The sequence below is a fragment of the Cryptomeria japonica genome, chromosome 11 (assembly GCF_030272615.1).
Source record: "Cryptomeria japonica chromosome 11, Sugi_1.0, whole genome shotgun sequence".
Classification (NCBI taxonomy): Eukaryota; Viridiplantae; Streptophyta; class Pinopsida; order Cupressales; family Cupressaceae; genus Cryptomeria; species Cryptomeria japonica.
In genome coordinates this window covers 707433901-707459649 of record NC_081415.1, presented here as the reverse complement: position 1 = coordinate 707459649, position 25749 = coordinate 707433901, and the positions used below count along the sequence as shown (strand labels likewise).

The following is a 25749-nucleotide window of genomic DNA, read 5'->3' as shown; positions in this document are numbered from 1 at the left end:
ATAAAATGCCCAACTGACATTACAAACCCTAAAATCATCCTGTCACCTATCTGTGACTGAAGTCGGAAATCAAGGATTCACTGGTAGTCTCATCCCTAAAATCTAGGGATGCTCCTAAAATTTAGGAAACAAACCCAATCTCTCTGAAACTGAACCCAAAGAGGCATCTCATGGAGACCCAACCTTGGGCATGATCAAACCTCCTAAAAAGTAGGAACTGCCTCCTAAAAACAAGGAATGTCTCCCAACAGATCAATAACTGCTAGAACACCAAGTCTCCAACACTGAATAACCATACCGGGTCTCTGTCCAACCCTGTCAGCCTACAAGACCCCATAATAAGCTGACTCACATGTCTCTGCTAGACTGAGCTAGAGTGGGGACATGACAGTTATTGCAACAAAACTCTTTACCTGAATACTTTGAATATCAATGGAAGTGCCGTATGAACAAACAAGTTAACCATAAGTAAAAGTTATAGTTCCACTAAGAGCTACAATTTAATCAAGGATCTTAAAAGTCACGACAAGTTTTTAATGGGCATAGAAAATGCTTTCTGATATTTTTCATGTGATTTTAGGGATGGAGGAAAAAAAACAAACCTTGCCTAGAAGTAAAGGTACCAAGAGGGTCATAATCAAGCTCTCTAACAGCTGCCTTGCAGGAACTGAAACACCAACTCCTTGAGCAACTGACTTTGAGAGCATGAAAGGAACCTGGATTTCAAAAAAGTATATTATAAACCAAATTAGTATGCTTGTAAGCAACAACAAAAAAAACTAATTTCCTATTGTTAAAAGTAAAGTTTGTTATGGGCTAATATATCTTGACAATTGCTTCTATTCACAAATGCTTACAAAATTCAATTGTTTTTGACATTTCAATTATGTCCCATCCAAAACATAATTTGATGAATAATTTGCCCACATGTGACGTTAACCTTGTTTCTATGTCCTTTCTAAATTTTTTTAGCTATCAATACTAGAAGGGTTTTACACTATAAAATAGATACTCTTATATCATAGCTAAAACAATTCAAATTATAAAAGTTGAAACTAAACAGTTATTTATGTTGTCAACATGTGGAAAAAGCATCTGCGTACTTTGTTATAAATACGAGGAAAATAATTTGCCAGTAATAATTGAAGTTTTATTTCAAACATATAGAAAGAATTTCAATAATGGAGTTTCAATAACATTCTTTTTTATTAGAATTTCCAAATTGATTATTGTCAACTACACATTGATACTGTCAGCATTTTGATTTGTCCCTGTCAAGGCAACTCAAATAAGAACAGCATGTAAGAATAAAACTTTATTTGAATTAAAGGGGAAGCTCTTAGGTTTCTAATATGAATTTAAAAAATTCAAATGAACACCTGTCTTTTTGTTCTTAAGCAAGGCCACAAGGCTTATCAGCACTGCTACTCAAGATGAAATATTTTTATGAAAGATAACAGCCAACAAACTCTTGTACTTTCTAGCTAAATTTACAGACTAAAAGCACAATCACAACACAAGAATTAAATTGAACACAACAAATATGATTCAGCAAACTAATTAGATGCTATCAAACACAAAGCTACAATAACTTCTTAAATAAATCCTAGAATACAAAGCCTACACTTTTCAAGAGAGCCAATTTGATTTGACAAATCAATAAACATAAGATGACACGAGATAACTTGAACAATAATCTCAGCAACTTCTTGATAAGTGTTTACAAGCTTTTGCATGTGATTTATTCAAGATAAACAAAAAATGTGCAATTGAACTTCCTACACTAAAAATAGTTTACTTGCTGTCCATGAAAGATCAAAAACAAAATCATATTAAAATACATCATCTAAAAGAAGAAACCCTCAAGTAGACCTTGACTAAACATATCACATTCGTGAATAGCTATTCTAGAAGATCATCTCAAAATAACTATCCTCCACTAATAGTGATAGCTAAAAATAACTACTTTCAGATGTTTTGGTGACTCCAATGCAGATCCTTCATTCTAACCATGACAAATCCTAAAAAGGCACTTGAAACCCTAATGGCTATCACAAAACAATCTTGGTGGCTTAAATCTAATCCTTTCCTTAGAATGTGTTTACAATGCCCAACCACCTGTTGGTTTTTGGGTGTATTATTCACTTGCAAAGATTTCTTGAAGAAAGAGTATACTGATTGGTAAGCAATTACAAAATGAAATGTGATATTGTGAGGTGAATTTCAAATGTTGTGGTATAGCATGGGGGTATGTATACATGCAGTGATGTTCTGATAGTAACCACAAGTCATTTGAACACCTCACAACCACATATTGAATTAGGTGTCACTAGAAGCATGAATGTAAATACAAGTACACATGGAAAAGCTAGAGTTCATGTGGCATTATTTGAAAGAATGGTAATGTTTGAAAGGATGTTATATGGTATCGCAAATAAACAAGAGCAGTCAAGAAGATGTACTTCTTACTACAAGCAGTTGCTACTGATACACAGTGATATATTTCTTATTACATCAATAGTGCTTGATCACCAACTATTGATCTTTAGTGTGTGGCAGTTGCCACATATACACAGTGATTATCCACGTGGAAACATCATATTTGGTCATATATGCAGCACACTAACTTCATGGTATGATCAAGACATAATTGTGTCACTCTTGATATTCCATGGGTTGGTCTAACAATTAGATAGTTGGTATTCCATCATGACATCTATATATATTTTTTTATGAGAGTACGATTGGTTTAGACAATTGGAATGTTGGCAAATTGATTGGTTAATGTAAGAATATGATTGTAGCATAATTTTTATATGATTGCAAAAGGGTTTGCTCTAATACATTAGATTGAGACTCTATAAGACACATGTTGTATTGAATCTTTCGATTTTCAATAAACACTCTGATTCTCTTTTTGTGGTGGCCTTTCTTCCAAAAGGATCTCCCACATCAGCTTTGGTGTCTTGTGTCATCTTGTGTTTGCATAGTATTCCACGTGCTTCTATTATTGTTGCTAAATAGATTTTTTATTATTGTTTGTAAATTCTTGTAACGTTGGTCGTACCATTTCTGATACATAAATTAAATATATGTTAACATAAGTAGTATACACGTTAACTATAAACTATAAATAAATATCAAATTGTGGTGAGTGCCACCGGTCACACCCCATCACTGTTATCGGGCAGGGAATATTATCGGTTACACCCATTAATGTTTACAGGCTGGGTTAAACAAATCGCGATATGTTTGTTAATGTGCTGAGTGGTACGAAGGGAGAGATGTGTCTTCCCACGTGGGAAGACATATCTCTTCCCTATGTGCCCTCTCATTCACTTAGATATACAACATGCATACGATGGGGAGGAGGACAATACTGAAAATTAATTAGTGTTGTGCTTCCTTCATTCACACAACTGCAGTTCAAATTTAAATTCCAGACTACATCTTTATCTTTTCTATCCTCTTCATTACAGAATTTATATAAACTTAACATGGTATCAGAGCTAAGTTAAGGAAGATCACATTAAATTTTGTAACGATCTTATAGACATTCACCCGGCTCTTAGTAGATCACATTCCTATAATCCTAATGGCAACCGGAGTTAGGTTTGAAGATCGACTAGATGGAGCATCAAATTTTGTACCTTGGAAATTCAGGATCATGCTTGTTTTGAAAGAAAATAAAATTGACTCCCATGTCAAGAGTGAAATTCCTGAATCCTCTGATGGTAAGGAGAAAATTCAGTGGAGAAAGGACAGTGAGAAGGCTCTTAAGATAATTGTGGATTCTGTGACAGACCACATTGTGCCAGTTATTTATAAATATGAGACAGCTTTTCAGAAGTTCAAAGCCCTAGCTGACATTTATGAAATTAACAACACTAGCAGTGCTCTCACCTTGAAGAATCAACTACACCATATAAAGATGAATAAAGGAGAGACAATTACATCCTATTTCTTGAGGATCACTGAGCTTAGGGATCAACTATCCACTATTGGACTTCCAGTAGACAAGAAATAACTTGCTATGATGGCCCTAAAAGGACTTCCTACCTCGTGGGAATCGTTAATCCAAGGAATCAGTGCTCGTTCTAAATTTTCTAAGTTTGATAGATTGAAAACCGATTGCATTCAAAAGGAATCTCGGCTTGTCACAAGAGGAATAAAACAAAACAATCGTAATGAGGACATTCAAGTTCTAAACTCTAATTCCCACAAGAAAGGAAAGAAGAACAACTTTAAGAGAAAGAGGGACAACGGCTCAAATGGAAAGAGGTCTTCAAAGAAGAAAAGAGAAAATTTCTGAACTACAATGTTTCAGATGTGACCAATATGGGAACTATGCAATGAAGTGTCTAGACAGGATCAAGCAATAGTGATTCCGAGAGACTAGTCTTCTACTCAGCCCTCTCTAATCAAGTCACCTCCAGTTCCAACACATAGGTGATTGACAGCAGAGCATCTTGACACATCACTGGATTTCGTGAGCACCTAGATACACTTGTGGAAAATTCAAATGAAGAAGTGACAATTGGTGATGACTCAAATTATCCAGTTATAGGAATAGGAACCTACAATATCAACCTAAAGTCAGGCATATCCCTACAGCTGACCGGAGTTCCATTTCTACCTGGTATAAAGAGAAACCTTGTCTCAGTTTCTGCACTTGAAGATAAGGGTTACAGATTAACCTTTATGGAAGGAAAGGTACTTGCTTGGCCAAAGAACTCCACCATCAAGAAAGCCCACACCATTGGAGTAAGACAACGGAGCCTCTACAGACTTTGCACCACTCCACCTCAAGCCTTGATTCATGAGACTCCAGATTCGAATGAACTTTGGCACAGAAGATTAGCGCACCTTCATTTTCATGCCCTACCTAAGATAGAGAAGATGGTGATTGGCTTACCCAAGCTAAGTAACAGTTCTGAAGGAGCACAGTTTTGAAGAAGCATGCAAGGGGTGTGCCTTGGGAAAGAATACTAAAGGGTCTTTCAATTCTAGCAACAGTAAATCCAAAAATGTATTAGAATTAGTTCATTTTGATTTATGTGGACCCATGTTTGTACCCTTTTTAGGAGGATTTTTATATTATGTAATATGTGTAGATGATTATTCTAGGAAGACCTGGATATATTTTTTGAGGTACAAAGAGTCTGAAGAAATCCTTTCGAAATTTAAGGAATTCAAAGCTCTTGCAGAAAACATGACAGGTAAGAAAATCATAACCTTAAAAACAGACAATGGGGGGGAATACACTTCTGATATGTTTAAAGATTATTGTATAAATGTTGGGATTAACAGGGAGTTAACTGTACCTTATAACCCACAAAAAAATGGGGTAGCTGAAAGAAAGAATAGGACTATAGTAGAAGCTACTAGGGCTATCTTGTTTGACCAAAATATAGAAACTTTCTTTTGGGTTGAAGCATCTAGGACAGTTGTGTACATTCAAATTAGATGTCCTCATTCTCTTCTTGATAATAAAACCCCTAAAGAAGCCTTTAGTGGTAACAAACCTGACATAAGTCATCTTCGGATCTTTGGGTGTCCAGTCTATATTCATGTTCCCAAAGAAAAGAGATCAAAATTAGAACCTTCTAGAAAGAAAGGGGTATTTGTTGGGTACAGTGAAACCTCTAAGGCTTACAGAGTATACATACCTAGACAAAGGCAAATTGAACTAAGCAGAGATGTCATCTTTGAAGAAGACATAGCATTCAGGAGGTCCAAAAGCTCTAATGAATTAGAACACCAAGATCCTCCTACAAGCATGGATGAGGATCCCACCCCTATGATTCAGAGGGAGACCCCTGAAAATGCTGAGCATAAAGTTCAGGACTTACCTTTGGAAGAACATTATCCCGAAACTAGGAAGAGACCACTTTGGGCTAAAAAGATGCTTCAAGAAGCTGAAAATTATGCTGCTCCAAAGAGGACCTTCAGAGAAAGTAAGAGATCTAACCTATTTTCCAGTTATGCTGCCTTGATGAGTGAGACCATTGATGCAGAACCTTCCTGTGTTGGAGATGCTCTCAAACATCAAGTTTGGAAAGATTGTATGTCAAAAGAGTATCAGTCAATTCTGAAAAAATGATGTCTGGGATATTGTGCCTACGCCTAAAATCAAATCTGTGGTATCTTCTAAATGGCTCTTCAAAATCAAACATGCAGCAGATGGCAGCATTGAGAAACACAAAGCAAGGTTGGTTGCCAAAGGTTTCTCATAGAAAGAAGGTATTGACTATGAAGAGACATTTGCTCCTGTTGCCAGATACACTTATGTCCGAGCAGTTTTGGCTATTGCAACATCTAAAAGATGGAAAGTCCATCAAATGGATGTTAAGACTGCTTTTCTGAATGGTAAGATTGAAGAAGAAGTTTATTTGGAGCAACCTGAAGGTTTTGTGATTCGTAAGGCTGAATCACATGTTTGCAGATTAAAGAAAGCTCTCTATGGACTGAAACAGGCCCCTAGATTATGGTATCAAAGAATTGATCACTATCTCTTGGAATTAGGGTTTTCCAAGAATGAAGCAGATCCAAATCTCTACTACAAGGTAATCAATAGTGAATTGTTAGTTCTTATTCTTTATGTTGATGATCTACTAATCACAGGAGAGGATAATTGTATTTCTCGATGTAAGAAAGAATTAGCCTCTGAGTTTGATATGAAAGATTTAGGAATTCTTCACTACTTCCTTGGATTGGAAGTTTGGCAGCAGGCAGATGGTATAATCCTTAATCAAAGAAAATACACCATTGATATACTCAAGAGATTTGGAATGATGGATTGTAAATCCATGACCACACCTATGGAGACAAATCTACACAAGCTAAAGGAAGCAGCTGCAGAATCAGAGTTTGTAGATCCTACCCTCTATAGACAGATTATTGGATGACTGATATATTTGGTAAACACAAGACCTGATATATGTTATGTTGTTAATGCACTAAGTCAGTTCATGTGTGAACCTAGGGAAATACATCTTGTTGCTGCAAAACATTATCAACACATCAGGATGTTGCTTCAGTTTAGGATCAGGAATGATCTCATGGATATGTAGAAAACAATCTTCAGTTGCTCAGAGTTCTACAGAAGCTGAATAAATTGCAGCCTCCATGGGAGCAAGAGAAGCAATATGGCTCCGGAAATTGCTTGTAGGATTGTTTGGTCAGCCCTTAAATCCTACTGTCATCTATTGTGACAATCAGAGTTGCATCAAGCTTTCAATGAATCTAGTATTTCATGACAGGTCTAAACACATTGAGATTCTTTAGCACTATGTTCGAGATATGGTGGAAAGGAATGTGATTTGACTGAATTATATTAGTACAGGTGATCAAATTGCAGACATTCTTACCAAGCCTCTCTCCAGGATCAAGATTGAACACTTTAGAGATAAACCTGGTATGGTTGAAAATGTTATTTAATTTTTAGATAGAGTCTCATTTATTCTAATATACTAATATATTTAAAGATGTTTAATGTGTAAACTCTTTTATTTGTCATGTGTGTGACTCCATGACTTCATGGGCCCTCTGTGAACATTATTGAAGGGTGACGACTTTTCAATAATGAACACTTGTTTCAAATTGATATTGTAAGGTGACGATTTTACAATTATCAATTTATCTATCTTGATGGATATCAGGTGACTTGATATCTGTGGACATCTCATGATAGTATATATATCTCTGAGACATTATGGTAGATATCAGTTGGTCGATATCATTAAATAAACCATAATTATGATAGAGATATTCATGGTGAATATTATGAACATAATATTCATGGACATGCCATGAATAATTATCAATATGGTAGGCATCATGTGACTTGATGCCAGTGCGCATACCTTACTTGATAACTATGAGATATGGTGAGTATCATGAGACTTTCTCTGAATATCGCTATGGTGTGATATCTCTTCTCTTCACAATGAATGGATGAATTGTTATGTTTTATCTAACATGAAATGTGTCCTCCCTAGTTAAGAGGGAGTGTTAATTCTTGTAACGTCGATCATACCATTTCCGATACACGAATTAAATATATGTTAACATAAGTAGTATACACGTTAACTATAAACTATAAATAAATATCAAATTGTGGTGAGTGCCACCGGTCACACCTCGTCATTGTTATCAGGCTGGGAATATTATCGGTTACACCCATTAATGTTTACGGGCTGGGTTAAACAAATCGCGATATGTTTGTTAATGTGTTGAGTGGTACATAGGCAGAGATGTGTCTTCCCACGTGGGAAGACATATCTCTTCCCTACGTGCCCTCTCATTCACTTAGATATATAACATGCATACGATGGGGAGGAGGACAATACTGAAAATTAATAAGTGTTGTGCTTCCTTCATTCACACAACTGCAGTTCAAATTTAAATTCCAGACTACATCTTTATCTTTTCTATCCTCTTGATCACAGAATTTATATAAACTTAACAGTGTTAATTGCCTCTGAAACCAATAATCTTAAGTTTCTTTATCCCAATTTATCAATCACCTATGGCACGGGTTCCTTAATCCCCAACAACACCTCTAAGGACATGCAACTCTTAGTGAGCTAAATCCTTAAGCTTTGTCAAATCAAAGAACTTGCACAACCTAGTAATTTCAAGACCCCAACCATGAAAATTTGCCCTTAGCATAGCTACTTGACCAAACCTTGATTATAAAATATTAGGCGCCATTCTAAAGAGTTGAAAACAACTTTAGAACAAATCACCACCATATGCTCTTCTTTGATGACAATTAAATCATCAATCCTTAAGCACCTTGGACAAAGAGTGAAGGAATGATGAAACACTTAGTGCCCTAATAAACTACCACATATTGCTCTATGATGACTATTGTGTATTGTTTTAATAATAACCAAAATCTTGCCAAAAATTACTATAGATTAAAGTCAAACAAGAATGCAATCTTCAAAGAATCACAACAAAATCTTGACTTACTAAATCCACAACCAATATCAATAATGCACCTTGTGATGGGACCACTTCTTGACCATCTTCATCAATTAAGATTTCAAATGACCAACCTATTGAGTGAACATGAAAGGCAATCAAGCCTTGAGCCTTCTATTAAAAATATATTGTAATATTGCTATTATGGTCATCTTAGTCATTTAGTTAGTATTTAGAAACTTCCATTTATGTCTTTCGTCTTTATTTAGTTTTAGTAAGTTTCCTTTGTCTTTCATGTTTCTATTCTCGATCGTTTCCGTTATGGAAAGATCATCTTGTAATTTTCTATATAAGGAGTATTCCTCTACTTAATTTATATACAACACTTAGTTATCATTTCATGGTATCAGAGATTAGGTTCTTTTTTGGCAAATTTTTTTCATAAAAAAAATCATGGGTTTTCTGATTTTTTTCCACAAAAAATCATGGAAGGGTTTTACTTGATTTTTTCCACAAAAATCAAGGAATTTTTATTTCTGTTTACTACTCATGATGGCTCCGAGTAAAGTTTTTGAACAGACTGGTGGTTTTGTACAATTTTCTCCTCAAAATCATGGAGGGGTTTTTTTATTTTTCTCCACAAAAAATCAAGGAGGGTTTTGCACGATTTTCTCTTCAAAAATCATGGTTTCTCTATTTGTTTTTTGCTTGACTTTTTCACACAAAAATCGTCGATTCTTTCTTTGTTGGAGGGTTTTCTGATTTTTCCACAAAAAATCATGAAGGGTGTTGTTGTTTTCTGGGTTTTCTGATTCTTTTTCCAACAAAGATCATGATGGGTTTTTTAAGAAAGTTTTGAGAAGCTGATCTCAATGTCTTTGGATAAAGGGAGGGATGGCTTTGTTACCCAACATCATGTTGGAAGGATTGTGGTAGAAGGGTTATGACAAACTTGGTTATATCCAAAAGTTTTGTAGGACCAAGGAGGGTCTCAGCTACAAGCTCATGTCGCAAAGCGTTTTGAGAAGGGGGTAGCCTTCTATGCATTCGTGGCCAAATGACTTGCAGATTATGTCACATCTTCTGTAAGGTAGTTAGTAGAATGACCATTAAGGGAGGGTAGTAAAATAATATTGTAATATTGATATAATGATCACCTTAGTCATTTAGTTAGCATTTAGAAACTCTCGTTTATGTCTTTCGTTTTTAGTTAGTTTTAAGAGGTTTCCTTTCTATCTTTCGTGTTTCTATTCTCAATCATTTCCGTTATGGAAAGATCATCTTGTAATATTCTATATAAGGACTATTCCTCTCTTTAATTTATATACGACATTTAATTATCATTTTACCTTCAAGCATCAAAGTATATTCAAAGTGCACATGTTGAAAAATATCATTTTCTAATAGCTCAATTTCCCATCCACAATTCCACATTGTTGGACCTCAGGTAAAACAATTATCTTCAAATCCATTAAAGCAATCAACTTCGGTGAATATTTCTTTAGGAGAAAAAACAATTAGGATCCTCATTATCAATTGTGTTGTTTTCACCTATCGCCTAAGTATGCCTATGAATATTAATCTTTCCCAAGTCTTTTTTGTAATGTCCCCTTTCTAGCCAGTTAGTTTGTGATTCATTGTTAGCCTATTTCACCATGGTCCCGTGGGCTAATTTGGACGTTGAAGGGATCCGGAGGATATTTGGCTAGGCATTTCCAATTTCAGGCCAATTCAAGTTGATTTGATGTCATTTTGGGGGACTTACTATTTTTAGTAAGTCAGCTGGCTAGTGCAGTGACTCGGCATTTTCAGTGCATTCTTGAATGGCAACAATGTTGGCAATGATAGATGAATACCGACTGAGTAATTTACTTCTAATCGGAGATATTTATTATTTAACAATAAAGTTTGTTATAAAGTTAAATTAAAATATTTAACTTTATCGTTATTTAATAACTTAGTGGGACCATAAAGTTAAGTGTTAAAAGAATAAATGTCCCCTTTCTTTTAAAAGGTACATGAGCGCTTTAATGAGGTTATTATAATATTAAAATAAAAGTGATTTCTATTATCCCACATTGCCTGTGAGTTGGGTCGACTTCCTTGGAGAGTGAATAAATAGAACTGTTGAGAGCTCTTTCAGCATGCTTGGTTGATTAGACAATTTATGAATATACTAGAGAGTTCATCTTCAAGGGTTTGTGAGGACAAAATCTCTCATGAATGACATTCTTCTCGCTGTTGCAAGATACAGTCAAGAGAATTCATGGAGCTTTCATTCCAAGGAGTACATTGAGCTTTAAAAGAAACCCTGGGTAGAGCCGTACAAGTCTGTGATTGCATAGAGAGAAGTCGTACCAGTCTGCTACAGCAAAGGGGCCATACTTGCTGAGAAACTCCCAGAAACAGTGTTGTACAGTGTAAAAGGTGTTACTATGGTGGCTGTACCAATGACAGAAGGTGCTATGCTGATCTGGAAGTCACTAGAAGTGGACGTGAGAGTCTTGGAAAGGAAATACTGCTGATATCACCGAGTTCGTCTAAAAACCCATAGCTGGAACTGCACTTGGGTACACTAGCATTTGTAATGTCAACTTGAAACAATAAATTATCTGTTGTTTGTTGTCCTCATTTTTGTTTTCAAAAATGAAGGACCATTACATAAAAAAAAATTACTCTATGGCACGCTTCCTGAGGCAGAATTTCACCTAATCCTTGCATTGACTTAATCCTCAATCCATCCTCGAACCACGTTTCGAATTTCATCACATTTTGGGTTCGTTGTCTATGTCTTTCCTTCAATTTCAGGTTTTTTCTCCCTGACTACAAGTGGGAAATATTCCTCGAATTGCAAGTTTTAATGTTTTCCTTTGTTTTAGTCTTTGTAGGGAAATTTCTGGCTAATTACAAGTGCACTTTATTGAAAAAAGAACTTGTAACTTACCTTTTATTTCCCCCTTGATACCTTTTGGCTTTTTAAGTTATGATAGGGATTTTTTGGATAAGTTACAAGTTAATTTTAAATTGCATATTTATAAATAATTTGTAATTCTTTTCTAAAACCCCAAATTTAATGTCTTTTGCTTGTAATAGGGATTTTAAACACCTATTACATGTGTTAAGTTATTAAAACTTGTTGTAGGGATTTTATTTTCCCTTTACAAGTAACTTGTAACTTGCACATCTCTCTCCAAAACCCGATTTTGCCTTGTTGAAGGAAAAGTGACATTTTAAACTTGCTATTTTGCCCAAAAAACCCGATTTTCTCCATAAAATGCAAATTGGGGAATTTTAAACTTGTAATTGCATTTTTAAAACCCAATTTTGCCTTGTTGAAGGAAAAGTGACATTTTAAAATTGCTATATGGGAAATAAAACCCGATTTTCTCTATTGCATGTAAATTAAAACTTGCATTTCTTTTCCAAAAACCCGATTTTCCTCTCCGAAGCCAATTTTGCCACAAATTCTTCCCAATTTTTTGTGGAGAAATTCAAGGAGCAAGGAGGCGTTTTTGTTGCAAGGCGATTTGTGTGAGTTATGGGACACGTTGCTGCTGTTTTGGTGAATGATTCAACCCTTATTTTCTGCCAAATGGTTTACCACGTGATCCCTTAGACCCACGTTTTGGGGGATTCAAACTTTACAAAGCTGCAATCTCCTAGGTCGTTTTTGCCTTTCATGCTAAGATGTTGAGGTTTGATGGAGGATTGACCATTTCTTATGCCATTTAATTTGCATTTGGTGCGACGTTTTGCTGCCCAAGGCGTTTTGGTAAAACGTGGCAAGGGTTTTCAAATACGGTTTATTCTCTATTTAAGAGTTCTTCTTTCTTCTTTCAAAGATTGATCATCTTTTGAAGAGGCATTTTCAGTTTGAAGCAAGGTATGATTTCTTTCCTTTCTTTGTTTCATATTCTTGTTTTCTTGTTTTCTTGTTTTTCCTTTCTAGTTGTAATTTTGTGTATATGATTATTTTGCCCCAAAAATCGGTTTTGTGAGAGAGATTTTTCCCCTTTGTAAAGCAATTTATGAATTGCATTGTTCTTCCCCATTTTCCCTCTTTACTTGTATTCAGGATTTTAAATCCCGATTACAAGTTGGATGAAAATCATTGTACGGTTAAAAGAATTTAACCATCTTTTGTTGAAATTCCAAGTTGTAAAGATAAAAATTACCCATCCTTCCAAAATCGGGTTTTTAGAACTGGATTACATGTTCAAAGTTCTTCCGATTTTCATAAAAATGTCATTCCCAAAATCTTTCCATTTTTATCCATCCATATCGCCTATATCCGTACTTTTCGTTCACGTCATTTCCCGCAAGTCTAATTCTCATTTTTCACTCATTTCTCCATTTTCCGTTTCACAAATATACTTGCATTCGGGTTTTAAAAATCCGATTGCGTGTGCATTCTTCCCAACTTGTATACTTGTAAAATTTTCTCCAAGATCCAAAATTGGTCAAAGTCAAGATTCCTAGCATTTCCCATCTTTCTCTCACAAAATCGTGAAGTGCAAGGGTTGGAGTTCTTCCCATTTGAAGAAGGAAAAATGTTAGTTGCAGTTGATTATGATGTTGCCTTAACACTTGTAAGTCTTCATCGCAGTATACCAGGTTGTCCTTCAATGTCAGATTTACCATCCTCTCCTATTCCAAAGAAGATGAAGTATAAATATGACAAGTACCAGAATGAAGTTTCACCTTCGCAAGTTTCCTCTCCTTTTGATTACATAAAAGATACGGAGATAGGGCATGTGGAGATGTCAAAATTTGTCAAGAGAGTGGAGGATCTGTAGGATAGTAATATGCAACGATTGTTGGACAGCCATATCCATCACGCATCTTCTTTCTCAGTGGCTGCCCTAGAACCTGAATTTGTCCTTGCTTGTGCTCATCACTTTGACAGGGACACTAGAACCGTCAGAAATAATGATGGTGAAGCAATAATCCGCCTTGATGCAGATACAATTGAGAAAGTCTTCAGAATACCACCAGCACCTGTTTATATGGAAATTTCAAAGGATAGTGCAGCCGAATACTATGTCAAGAGGGAAAAGGATTGCAAACGTCATATTAATAGGTGGATTCAGGAGCCACGAGCCGCCTTCTCAAGGTGGGCTAAGTTGTACCGCTGTGACTTTAAGTGGGAAATTGGAGACATCATAATTCTCCTCAGCAGGATGATGGGTCTTGAACACTCTAATGTTTTTGAGCCCTGGATGTATCAGTTTACCATGTTTATAAGGCAATCCCATCATATATCATGGGGAGAGATTATCAGCAATGCTTTATGCGAGCAACTTGCAGAAGTCCCTACCACCATGACTTTCTACATGAATTCATTCTTAGTGTATTTAGCAGTGTCACTCAAACATTTCCCTGATCTTTCTACCAAGGGTGACCGCTCACTTATACCTGTATTGGAATATTATGATCAGTTGCCTTCGCGACCCAACAGACTGCATTTCAGAAGAGTTCAAGATGCATTCTTCAGTTACTTCATGTGCCAGTTTGACAGAACTCTAAAGAACAGAAGGGTGTCAGATGAGGCATGGGAAAGAGTGAATGAGTATGGGTGTTTGTTTCTTCAATTCCCGACCTTTACCTATATCAGAGTCGGATACTATAGTGGGCAGCCATACATGCTCCCTAGATACCCACTTGATAAGATCATACTTATGGAGTTGGGAAGACAGATCATGGTTGTGCACGCTCATCAATTTGTCAGACATAAGGTCGGAATGGGGATTTCTACAACAAACCCATTGAAAATTGGCCAATATTCTCTTGTCACTTCCGTCAAAGCCAAAGCTATGGAGACTAAGATGCAAGAGATTAAACTCAAAAGGTTTAAATCCAAGGCAAATTTTGATTACCGAGGTATGAAGGAAAAGATCAAAAGTCCTTCATACACGTGCATCGTATTGAGGATATCTGGGTAGATCTCCATACAGAAGAGGTTCTCAAGATGGATTACTGCAGGCTTACTGTTGAGCAAGTTATTGATTTGAACTTGGTGGATATTCCACAAGGGATGATCGATGACGGGCATGTACTTGATCCTAAATATATTTCACGAAGGGTTGAGGAAGCTCCACTTCCTTTAATCCAATGGTCACACAAAGAATGCATGTCCATTCTTGAAAGATTTCAACCTATCTTGGCTAACACCAACACTTGGCTCAAAAGTAATGGTGTCAGACTCATCAAGATCAAGGTTGGGAAAGAAGATGACTCTACAGGGCCTCTTGGACGTAAGTCTAAGATTCAAATTGACAACAAGGAAGGTGCATCATCTTCTGGCACCAAGATCAAATTGCAGGTTAGTCGGGCAGTAGTGCTTCCTCCTGAAGAGGCGACAGTTCATGGAAAGGAAAAGTCTCGGTTTCATGTTCATGTGATCGATCCTGATAATCCAGAAGAAGGACAGCAATCTGATGATGCTCCTAAGTCTCTAGCTTCGGACTCACCTCATGAGATTCCTTCCTCAGTTTCCATTGAGACACCTCTTTCTCCTCCTGACATAATAGTGGAAGAGTCTCCTCAGAATGTCGTTCCTATTTCAGCATTCGAGCCACCTCTTGATCATCAACAAGAGGGTGTGCTAGAAATTCCTGAGGATACTCCTACATGTATCCAGTTGTCAGAAATTGATACCTCCACTTTTGGCTTTGAAGAACTTATGAGGCAATCTTCATGCCCATTGGTTACTGAGAAAACCATGGTCGCCATCCAAACAGATACTCCTCCCAGGGTGACCGCGGCTGTTCAAACAGAAACTGCTTCCCCTTTGCTTTCACGAGCTACTCAAGGAGAACTAGTTGCTTTACCTCCATGGCTTAGTTCTTTTACCCCAAAGAGGAAGAAGCAAGAAATTTCTCCTGATGTCTTTGACTATCAGCAACTCAAACAGTCTAGGCCCAAGGTTGCTAAAAAGGCCAAGACAATCTCAAGAGTGACTGTTGATAGCAATAAGATGAAAGTGGCAGAAATTGTTGAGCCCCTTGCGGATAAGCTACGTGAGGAAACGCAAGCTGCTGATTACAGGGTACAAGGATAGAATTGGGCAAACAAATGTATGAAGTGGTCAAACACAATGCCCAGCAATCTGTAGCCTCACTAGTGCAGCGATATGACGAACTTCTAGCAAAGAAAGACAAGCTAGAAGAGGAGAACCGACAACTTGTTGCAGCTGATCATAAAATTACAAAACCTGTTGGTGAAGGGAGTAATCCTACAAGTTCTTCCGGATCCCAATAACCGATTCGGGGAGTTGAAAGGGCTGCTCAAAAAGTACAAACATTGGATTCTTGGGTGGAACAACTTCATGATCTATGTGCACAAGTGCTGAAAGACATTTTCCAAATGATGTCTAAGTTGGAGGCCACTGAAGAGAAATTGAATCATGCCTCCGACACTTTCAAACGAAATCTGGAAAGGGTTGAAGATAGTTTAACAATCTGGCATACCATGCCCCAACAACAGTTGAGCATTCTTCAAGAGCATGCCATTATTTCTTCCAGGGTCATGTACTTGGAATTTGAAGAACTTCTGGAGAATAAAGCCCTTGTTCTCAAATCCCTCATTGAGGAGATTGATGATGCAATGAGATTGCGGTGTGAAGTATTTCAAGGTATTATTTCCCATTGTGAGAAGGCTTCTTGCAACATAATGAGTCAGAATGGAGAGTTGGTACCAGAAGAAGAAGTTCTTGCAGATCTACAGATGAGGATTCATAATGAATGGAGGAGCGAACAATTCTCAGCTTCTTCAATTCAGGCTTTGATCAAACATCCAACCTTTTTGCACGAAATCTAGTCCATCTTGGAGAAGAACAACTCCATGCTTCTTCGATGTCATGATACCATTGTGAAGACCATGGTTGTTGCCAAAAACACCCACGAACCGAATCCCGCCAAGCTACGAATGATCATCCAGAAGTTCGAAGGATTCATGTCTTCACATACTGCAGCTTAAGTGTTTTTCAACACTTAGTTGTATTTTTCCAGATTTGTAATCTTTTAGTTGTAGTTTTTCTTCTGACAAGTTACATGTAAAAGCCTTTTGTAAATTGCAAGTTAAGTCTTTACTTGCACTTTTGTAATTACATGTAAGATAACTACAAGTTGAGTTCAGTTAGGACTGTAGTTGGAATAAGTCTTAGTTATTGAATAAGTCTTGATGGTTGAGAGAATCTCTCAAGTTAGTTAGGATCCTCCCACCTTTTTCTCAAGGCTCCTCTTCTATAAATACTTGAGAGGTTTATTGTAATCTTTATCTTTTTGAAAGCAAGCAAAAACTCTGCCAAATTTGCAGCAAAGAAGTCTTTGAGCTTTTATGTGTAAATTGAAGAATTGAAAAAAATAAAAGAAAATTGCTCAAGCTTTGAGTCTTTGTGCTACATTCTTGAGTTTGTGTACCATATTACCTTTCTTGCAAGTGTTTCTTTGAGAACTTAATCGAATCTGATTTGCAGTCTTTGAGCTGTAAGTATTGGAGATTAATATAGTTAAAGTAGAAGTTCTATTGGTAAAAAGTTGTAAGACTTTGTGCTTACACTTGTTCTTAACAGAGTTTAGAAGTAAGCAGATTTTATAAGAAATAGATGTGATTCTTTGAGCTCACACTTGTTCTTGTTGTCTTGCGTAGAAAGAATAAGATATTTCAGTCTTTGTGTTGTTATAATTTGTTCTTAATAAAATTAGTATAGAAAAGGGTAGATAGGACTTCACATAATCAAGACTTTGAGCTTGATATTGTTGTCCCGTCCCAAAGGAAGTGACGGAAATCTTTGAGCTTTCAGGAAACTTCATTTCCTTTCTCTCATTTCATTTCGAAAGTTGTTACTATTGTTTTATATCAAATCGCTATCACTTTTCTATGAAGAGAAAAGGATATTGCCTTTCTTGGAAGAAGAAGAAAGACTGTTGTCCCATCCTATTTTATTTTCAAAGTTATAGTTAGATAGGGGGGGCCTTCCCTTAATTAGGAGAGTTTTACTCACACACTATAGTTGAAACCACAATTTTGTATATTTCCCCAAGTGTACAAAATTTTCAACCAACACTGCTAACCTTTCTCAGAAATTAATCTTCTGTGTTCACAAATATTTTTGATAGAGGAAGACAGTGTGTTGTGACATCTATATCAGTTGTTAGTTTGGTTACATTAATATATCTATATTTCTGCATTGTTCTCTGTTTGTGTTATACTCTTTCATTACAATGCAAGTCAGACTATCACACTGAAAACTCAGAAAAAATTGGTCTTTAAAATGAATACATGCCAACTGTTTGAAGAAATGTCAAACAATACAAACTGAAGATTTGAGGGCAAAGGGACAGGGGTTCCTACATATTTTTTGTTCAGTCAACTATCCTTCTTCATTATCCTAGAGAAAAAAATACACTTTTTCACTAACATGTATTGCATCATTTTAGAACAAGGAAGTGTCAAAACTCAAAAGAGAATTCACTGAATCCTCCAATAAGAACTTGCTCTAAAGGCCTTCCAAGAAATTGTCAAAATCGTGTAGAATTCTTCTAATGAACTTTTGATTTGAGGGGTGCCTCCAAAGTTGAATTGTGTATGGGAAATTATTCATCTAACTACGATCTATCATTAATATCATGAACAATATCAACCACTTGGGACCAAAACATCAAATCAAAACCACTCTTTGAATCCACAAAACTTGTAGCGGCAACATTATAAGATTACAAATTATTTACAACTTCTAAAAACTAAGTTCTAAGTCAAAAAAATCATCAGTTTCTAGCATGAGATGGCTTTTTTCTTCATTAGATACATTTAAATTCCTTATCTTTATTGTTAATAGGAAATGCTGAGCTTGAAACTGAAAATTCTTGAAAGAAAAGTGTATCTTGAACCCCTACAATGATTATATCTATTGCAAGTTCTTCAAATAACCATTCAAAAAAGGAAAAGAAGCAACTTCACAACTTTTCTCTTCAAATTTTGACCTAACTTCATCCCCCTCAATGAAAATATGGCATACTTGTATAGATTCTTCTTTAATTAACAAACCTTCCTTAGCTTGAAACAACTTAAGCAAAGAAAGCAAAATGTTCGCTTCTAACGGATAATCTTGTCCTAACTGCAAATTCCCATAATAAAGCTGCGATTCATATTCACCTAAAAGTTAAAACACATTTAAGATCACCAAAAAATCCTTCATTCTTTTTAAACTATTGATATCTGTGTGAAAATGTGCATCTCAAAAAAATTGTCTCCATCAGGTTCACTTGTTGCATAGGACAAGCATTATGTGTTTGTAGGAGAACACACTTCTAAGAACAAACAAGCAAGAGAAGAAACATGATCTTTTAATGTTTGTGGTTCCTATTCTTTGATATCTTCTTGACATTCTTAATCCAATATATTCACTTTCGTATGTTTGATTCCCCTCACATATTTCTTCCTAAGCACAATTTACCATAACTCATTGGGAATTTCTAACTTTTCACTACCTTTATCAATCATAACTAGATATTCTAAATTGTTTCCTTTAATTGTATGTGCCAAAACATAGAAATCTTGGGCTGAGTTTACCATCAATGAAACATTATCATGTGGCACAAGTTCACTATTTGAATATTTGACATCAGCTTCTTCACGACCATGCAGAGAATCCATTGAAGATCAGGATGAGTCAAAACTCAAAAGAAAACGCATTTTTTCCTCTACTGAAGAGTCAATGTCTTTGTTGCAGAAAATTGTCAAGATCGGGTAGAATAAGTCCTCCACTTGTGTTTATGATGTGACGAATATCTCGAAAGCTGAATTATGTTAAAGAATTTTTTCATGTAACTGTGATCTAAGGATTTAGATTTGACACATACTTGATGATAAATTGATGACACACATGATCATCCAATAGTACAATTAACAAGTTTTGGATTTGAGTGCAACAGCCCTTTTCAGGTTTTATTTATTTTAGATTTGTTTTTTGTTTTTTGTGTTTCATATATTGTCTAGGGGATAGTCATGAGATGGGATTGGCATGGGACACCAGGAAGCACTCAGAAAGACCAATAAGGACATCCTCAAAACTTTCAAACAAAAGGGGACCGGAAGGGGAAGGGAATGTCCCCTCCAAATCCCCAAGTCCCCAAGACATGTGATACATTTGAACCGTCACTCAACCAAGGGATGCGTCCCCATGGAACATTGTTATACACATTTTCATCATTTTGAAGGTTTAGCTAGGGTTAGAGTTTCACAACCTCTATGGACATACAAGTGGGCTCCTTATCAGCTATGAGAATAAAAATAAATAAATAGGTACTGTGAATACATGTACAGACGTATGCATGTATCATGGGTACTTCATGACATCTTCACATGCTCCTTTATAGGGTGCATTGGAAGAACGTCTATATAGAACATTCCCCAGCTGTCCCCTGCATTTAGGGTACAAGGGGATTTTTTTCCTTAGCATCGTTTCAAACTTTCAAGTTTCCAACCCATAATCATAGGGAACCAAAAAAAGGCATTCCTACCCATGGAGATGTATACTGAAGGTACATTAATAGCAGTGAAAAAAATTATCAACAGAACAAGTTCATATTCTTTATGAAAAGCTCATCACTACTTCTAATCACAATTTCATATTTGTGCATATTAATGCCACTACATAGGATTTAGGATCACAAAAACTGAACACAAACTATACGGACGTACAGTTAGGATTCCCAATAAGTTTGATGCCACCGTTAACATGAGAGCAAGAGCAGCATTACCACCAACAACCTGCTTTCAAACCACAAGACAAGACTTATTTTATAATAAGTTTATTTTTATTTTATTTTTCACAAAATATGTATAGGAGAAAAGATCAAAATTAAAGCATACCTGTGTCAAGGTAACCCCACTGGATAAAGTAGTAGGCATACAGCAAAAAATTGCAAGCCCTGTAACAGTAACATTCAATACAGGGAAATACTATTTGAATTTTCTTCTATAAAACTATTGGAATTAATTTTTATATTATTCTTGCAGTGAAACAATTCATGCTTAAGCTCAGCAATAACTTTCTCACCAGTAAAAACATAAAATATTTCATAAAATTCAGATGAATATTACAGATCTTATGCAAGAAATGTACCTGTAACAAATTCTTGAGGTATCAACTTCAATCGCAAAATAAACCTTGAAATAATTGGTGTGAATAAGAGAATTGAAGCCTATAGAGTTACACAACAGACAGTTACAATACCATTTTGGGCTGAAAACCAAAACCACAGTCCACGTTTACTAATTGTTAAAAATTAAAATCATAAGCATTGCAAAGAAAGGTCAAATGTTTCATTCTGAAGACAGGCTTTTATGACCTACACTGAACTCATAATTATGTTAGAATAAAATATGAGACTGTATGCTACTATGCATAAAGTGCATGGGGGGATGATATATGGGTGATTAGCATTACTCTCAATGGTGTTTCTGGTTGAGTGCCATCATATGGCTGATCTGTGAGATGCATTTACATGAGGAAATTATGTGTTACTTGGGTTGAGAATAAGAAAAGTCAAGATGATTGGTGAAGTGTCAAGTGAAGTATTACTAACATTTGGTATGTGAGATATTGTAGCACATACATAGCATTTCTTTACTTGTTCACTGTTCAGTATAGCTGTTTCTAAGGCAGATATCTGTAAGTATGTTCATCTGGCCATGCTTAACATAAACTTCTGTCATTTTATATCAGAGTAGGTTCTCCTTGCCTATTTGTGAGCAGATGCTGTGTAATTGTTACTTGATCCCTTCCATTAAAGTTCACACAAATCCACAATAAGTGGTAATGTGATGAAGATATTTTCTCGTGAGAGTTCAAAGTAAGAACATATTGAGCTCTGAGGTTGTCATTAAGACTGCTCTGAATTGCTAGGAAAGAAGTTGCACAAAAGTCAAGGTTAGCCAGGAAGAAATTAGGAAGAGTAAAATAAGTACAAACAAGATGATCAACATGAAAGGCATTTTTCCATGCAATTTTTTAAAGAGAAATAAATGATCTAGCATTTTTACCCAAGCTTACTGTAGCTCAAATGGAAGAAATAAAATCACAATTAAAAATCTGAATGGCAAAAAGGTATAACATCCATAGATATTGGTACATATCCACTTAAAATGTCAGAAGTCATTTTTGTTGGGGTTTGTAGTATAAAAGTGAAGTATTCAACACCAAACTAGGGGGAAAAAACATAGACTATAATTGGCAAAAGCACTTGACAATTTATGCATATAAGATTATCATATTCAAGAAAGACTCTACAAACCAAACAATTCATTCAGGGAAAATACACATGAGAACTTTCTAAATATAATTCCAGAATCCAAACACATCATATGCAGGAAGGATCCCAAGAAGGTGAATCAACTGATCAATGGTCAGAAACCATCTGTCACAACTACTTGATATTGATATGATCATCCAAAGAAGTAAATGAAACACATGTATGCAAATTAATATTTATTCTCTTAGTCAAGTATACAAAACATAATAACTCTCAAGTAGGCTACGTTTATGACATATATATATGTATTCTAAAGGCAGTCCCTGCATGGTTTCTGTGCAGCTTAATAGCAGCAAGTTCAAATTCAACAATGACATAGGAGCTGCTATTAACAGTCGCGGCATATAGAAGAGACGATGTATGTACGATAGGCAATTACACTTCCATCATAGGTATTTTAGGAACAGAAATTAAGACTTTGAAAGCATCCAGCACCATTTATGTAATGGCATCTGGGAAGATATAGCCACTTACAATAATTATATCAAGTTATCAACAGTTTTATAGAAGATTGCTTTTCATTATTGTTCGATTAAGTTTTTTTGGTCTGCCATTTCTGCGAACAGCTTAATAGCAGGCAGTTCAAAATCCAACAATGACATAGGAGCTGTTATTAATAGTCGCAGAGTATAGAAGAGATGATGTGTCATATATGTATGATAGGTATTGACACTTCCATCATAGATATTTTAGGAACAAAATAAGACCTTGAAAGCATCCAGCAGCAATGGAGTAATGATGCCTAGGAAGATATAACCATTACATCAATTATATCAACACTTTTGTAGAAGATTGATTTTTTATTATTGTTCAATTAAGTTTTTGAGGTCTATCATTCTTGAGCTATATAATTAATGATTAGATGAGCTATCTTCTTTTTTAATTTATCAAACAGATTTGCAAATCTAGTCATCTAGGGAAAACTTTCAAAGACAAATGAATTGTTTCCTATAGTGACGGTCAGCCTTATGGGCCCTATATGAATTTCAACTCATTTGAATTGAGTTATTACATATTTTCAAACAATAACAAATGATTAAATAAAAAAGTAACATAAGAAAATGCTATGCCAAACCAAGAAAATGGCTCAAAAAGGATGTGACAGCCTCATATGAAGAAAGACACAGCGCTATGGAGGAATTGAAGAAAACCAAGGTCAATATGTCCGTGTATGACATGTTCAAGAGTTGTTCCCATCACAAAGAAGCACTTAGATGATCCCTCAACTTTTCAAGAGAAGTATAGGGTCTACCATTCTAATTGATGGTGTTTGTGCCAGTACCACCATCAACAGAACTGGCACTACAAGGGATTGATCATACTAGACCCTGGTAGGCAATCATTTAGTGAACCGTATAAGAGAGACTTGTTCCCTATCTCTTAACAAACCAAGTCATTGATTTGTTGAGTTAGCTCGACATAGTAGAACAAGGAGTGAAAAAGAAAAATCTATGGAAAGATAGGTTCAACTACAAAACCCTAGTTTTCAAAACTCAACCCCAAATCTTGTTTTATCTAGTGTCCTATTGTTGTGGTTTTTATGCACGTTCAACACAGAATAAAATAGCCAGAGATATCCTATTCTCTCTTGATCAAAATCTTCTATGTGCTAAACAGCTAAACTGTATGATCACAAAGACAACTCCAAGGTTCCCAAATGTGTACGGATAGTCTCAGTTGGTTTGTTGTGGTTTGTTGGTAATCTCAAGTCTCAGTTGGTTTGTTGTGGTTTGTTGGTAATCTCAAGGGGAACCTACATAATTGTTCAAGGAGTAAATCAATCTAAGGATTCTACTGATTACCGACACTTGTAACTTTCTTCTTTTTTGGAATGATTTTGCAATAAGCTCTTTCCAATCCTACTTCTACTAAGACTTGGAAAAAAAGGAAAAAGAGATGAGGGTTTAGGAATATAATTCTAATCTTAAGCTAATCCTATGAACTTTGGAGACAGAAATTGCAAAAGTGGAATTTCAACTAATTCTTGTTTCGCCACATTCAACAACTACACAAGAACGGTGCTATCTTCTAAGGAATTCAAAAGATTTTCATATCACTTATATTCACCAACATATTGAACAATAAATATAATAATAGAAGTTAAGTTTTCATTTACTTGTCCAAGCTAACTTTGCAAAATAAGTGAAAATCATCCAATTATAAAAAGTATGAACACAATAAAAAATGGTAATCCCCATACAATAATTGAACACAACAAATATCAATCTTATGTTGAATTCTTCTAATAATATAAAAAGGGTTGTTCTTCTAATCCCCTAGACAATAATAATCACGCACATGTTCAATTATGTCGATATCAATCTTATGTTAAATTCTTCTAATAATATAAAAAAGGTTGTTCTTCTAATCCCCTAGACAATAATAATCATGCACATGTGACTAAATATGTCGATGTCAATCTTATGTTGAATGGATACATATTTCATGAGACTAGAGATCATAGTGTAGCCAATTGTCCAAAGATTCAAAGGATGAGCAAAATAATTCAAACAAATCTATAGTCCAAAGCTAGCAACACAAATGCTACAATGATGATAGATTCACATGCATTCCTTGGTGAAGAAGATCTAGAACATAATCTAGAGAATAAGGAATTTATATTCCTTTTTGAAAATTAGAATAAGTTGAAGATCGCATATGTACATGCATTTCAATAGGAAAGAAAAGTTACTATTTTTGGAGCAAGAATAAGAAGTCACTCACTAATTCGATTGCACCAAATAATGGCCCAACTTGTTGTGACGTATTCACACATCGCCCCATTGCAAATGGGGACCCCCACTTTTTTGCTTTCTAGGTTGTCTTAGAGTCTTAGCTATTAATCTTTGCATTGAACGAATAGAGTTTCTCAAGAAGTATCTAGAGGGTCATCATGTTAGCTTGAAGTAAGTCATCAAGCATGTGGCAAGAATGATTTATGGGTGAAAAACTTGAGGATTGAACAAACTGAGCAAAGATAGGTGAAAGGACTAAGTCAAGAGTCTTTCCTAAAGACCCCGTACCTTGCTAAGGACATGACACCCCATACCTTGCTAAGGACATAAGACCCCATACCTTGCAAAGGTCCTAGAGCGAAATTTTTATCAAGGCATGTACCTTGCAAAGGTCCTAGAGCAAGATTTTGATGTCCTATCCTTGCTGAAGTCCCAGAGCAAATTTTGTCCAGAATCAAGTCATGTACCTTGGAGAGGTTCCAGAGCGAATTTTTGCATTTAGCTCCCGTACCTTGCCAAGGGTCAAGAGCAAATTTCTCCAAGTGAAGATCCTTGCCAAGGTCCAAGAGCGATTTTTATCTTCAAGGTCATGTCCTTCCAAAGGACATAGAGCCAACTTTTCATCTTGACCTTGTCCTTCCAAAGGACGTAGAGCAAACCTTCTCACCTTGACCTTGTCCTTGCTAAGGACGGAGAGCAAATTTTATTTTAGGTCTTGTCCTTGCCAAGGTCAAAGAGCGAAATTCCTTATCAAGAACCTTGTCCTT

General features: G+C 35.8%; 1 pseudogene; it reads right to left on the bottom strand.

Annotated features, from left to right (window-relative positions):
* Positions 1–520: 520 nt before the first annotated feature.
* Positions 521–25749, bottom strand: part of LOC131855791 (probable sodium/metabolite cotransporter BASS4, chloroplastic) — a 122839-nt pseudogene continuing 97610 nt past the window's right edge.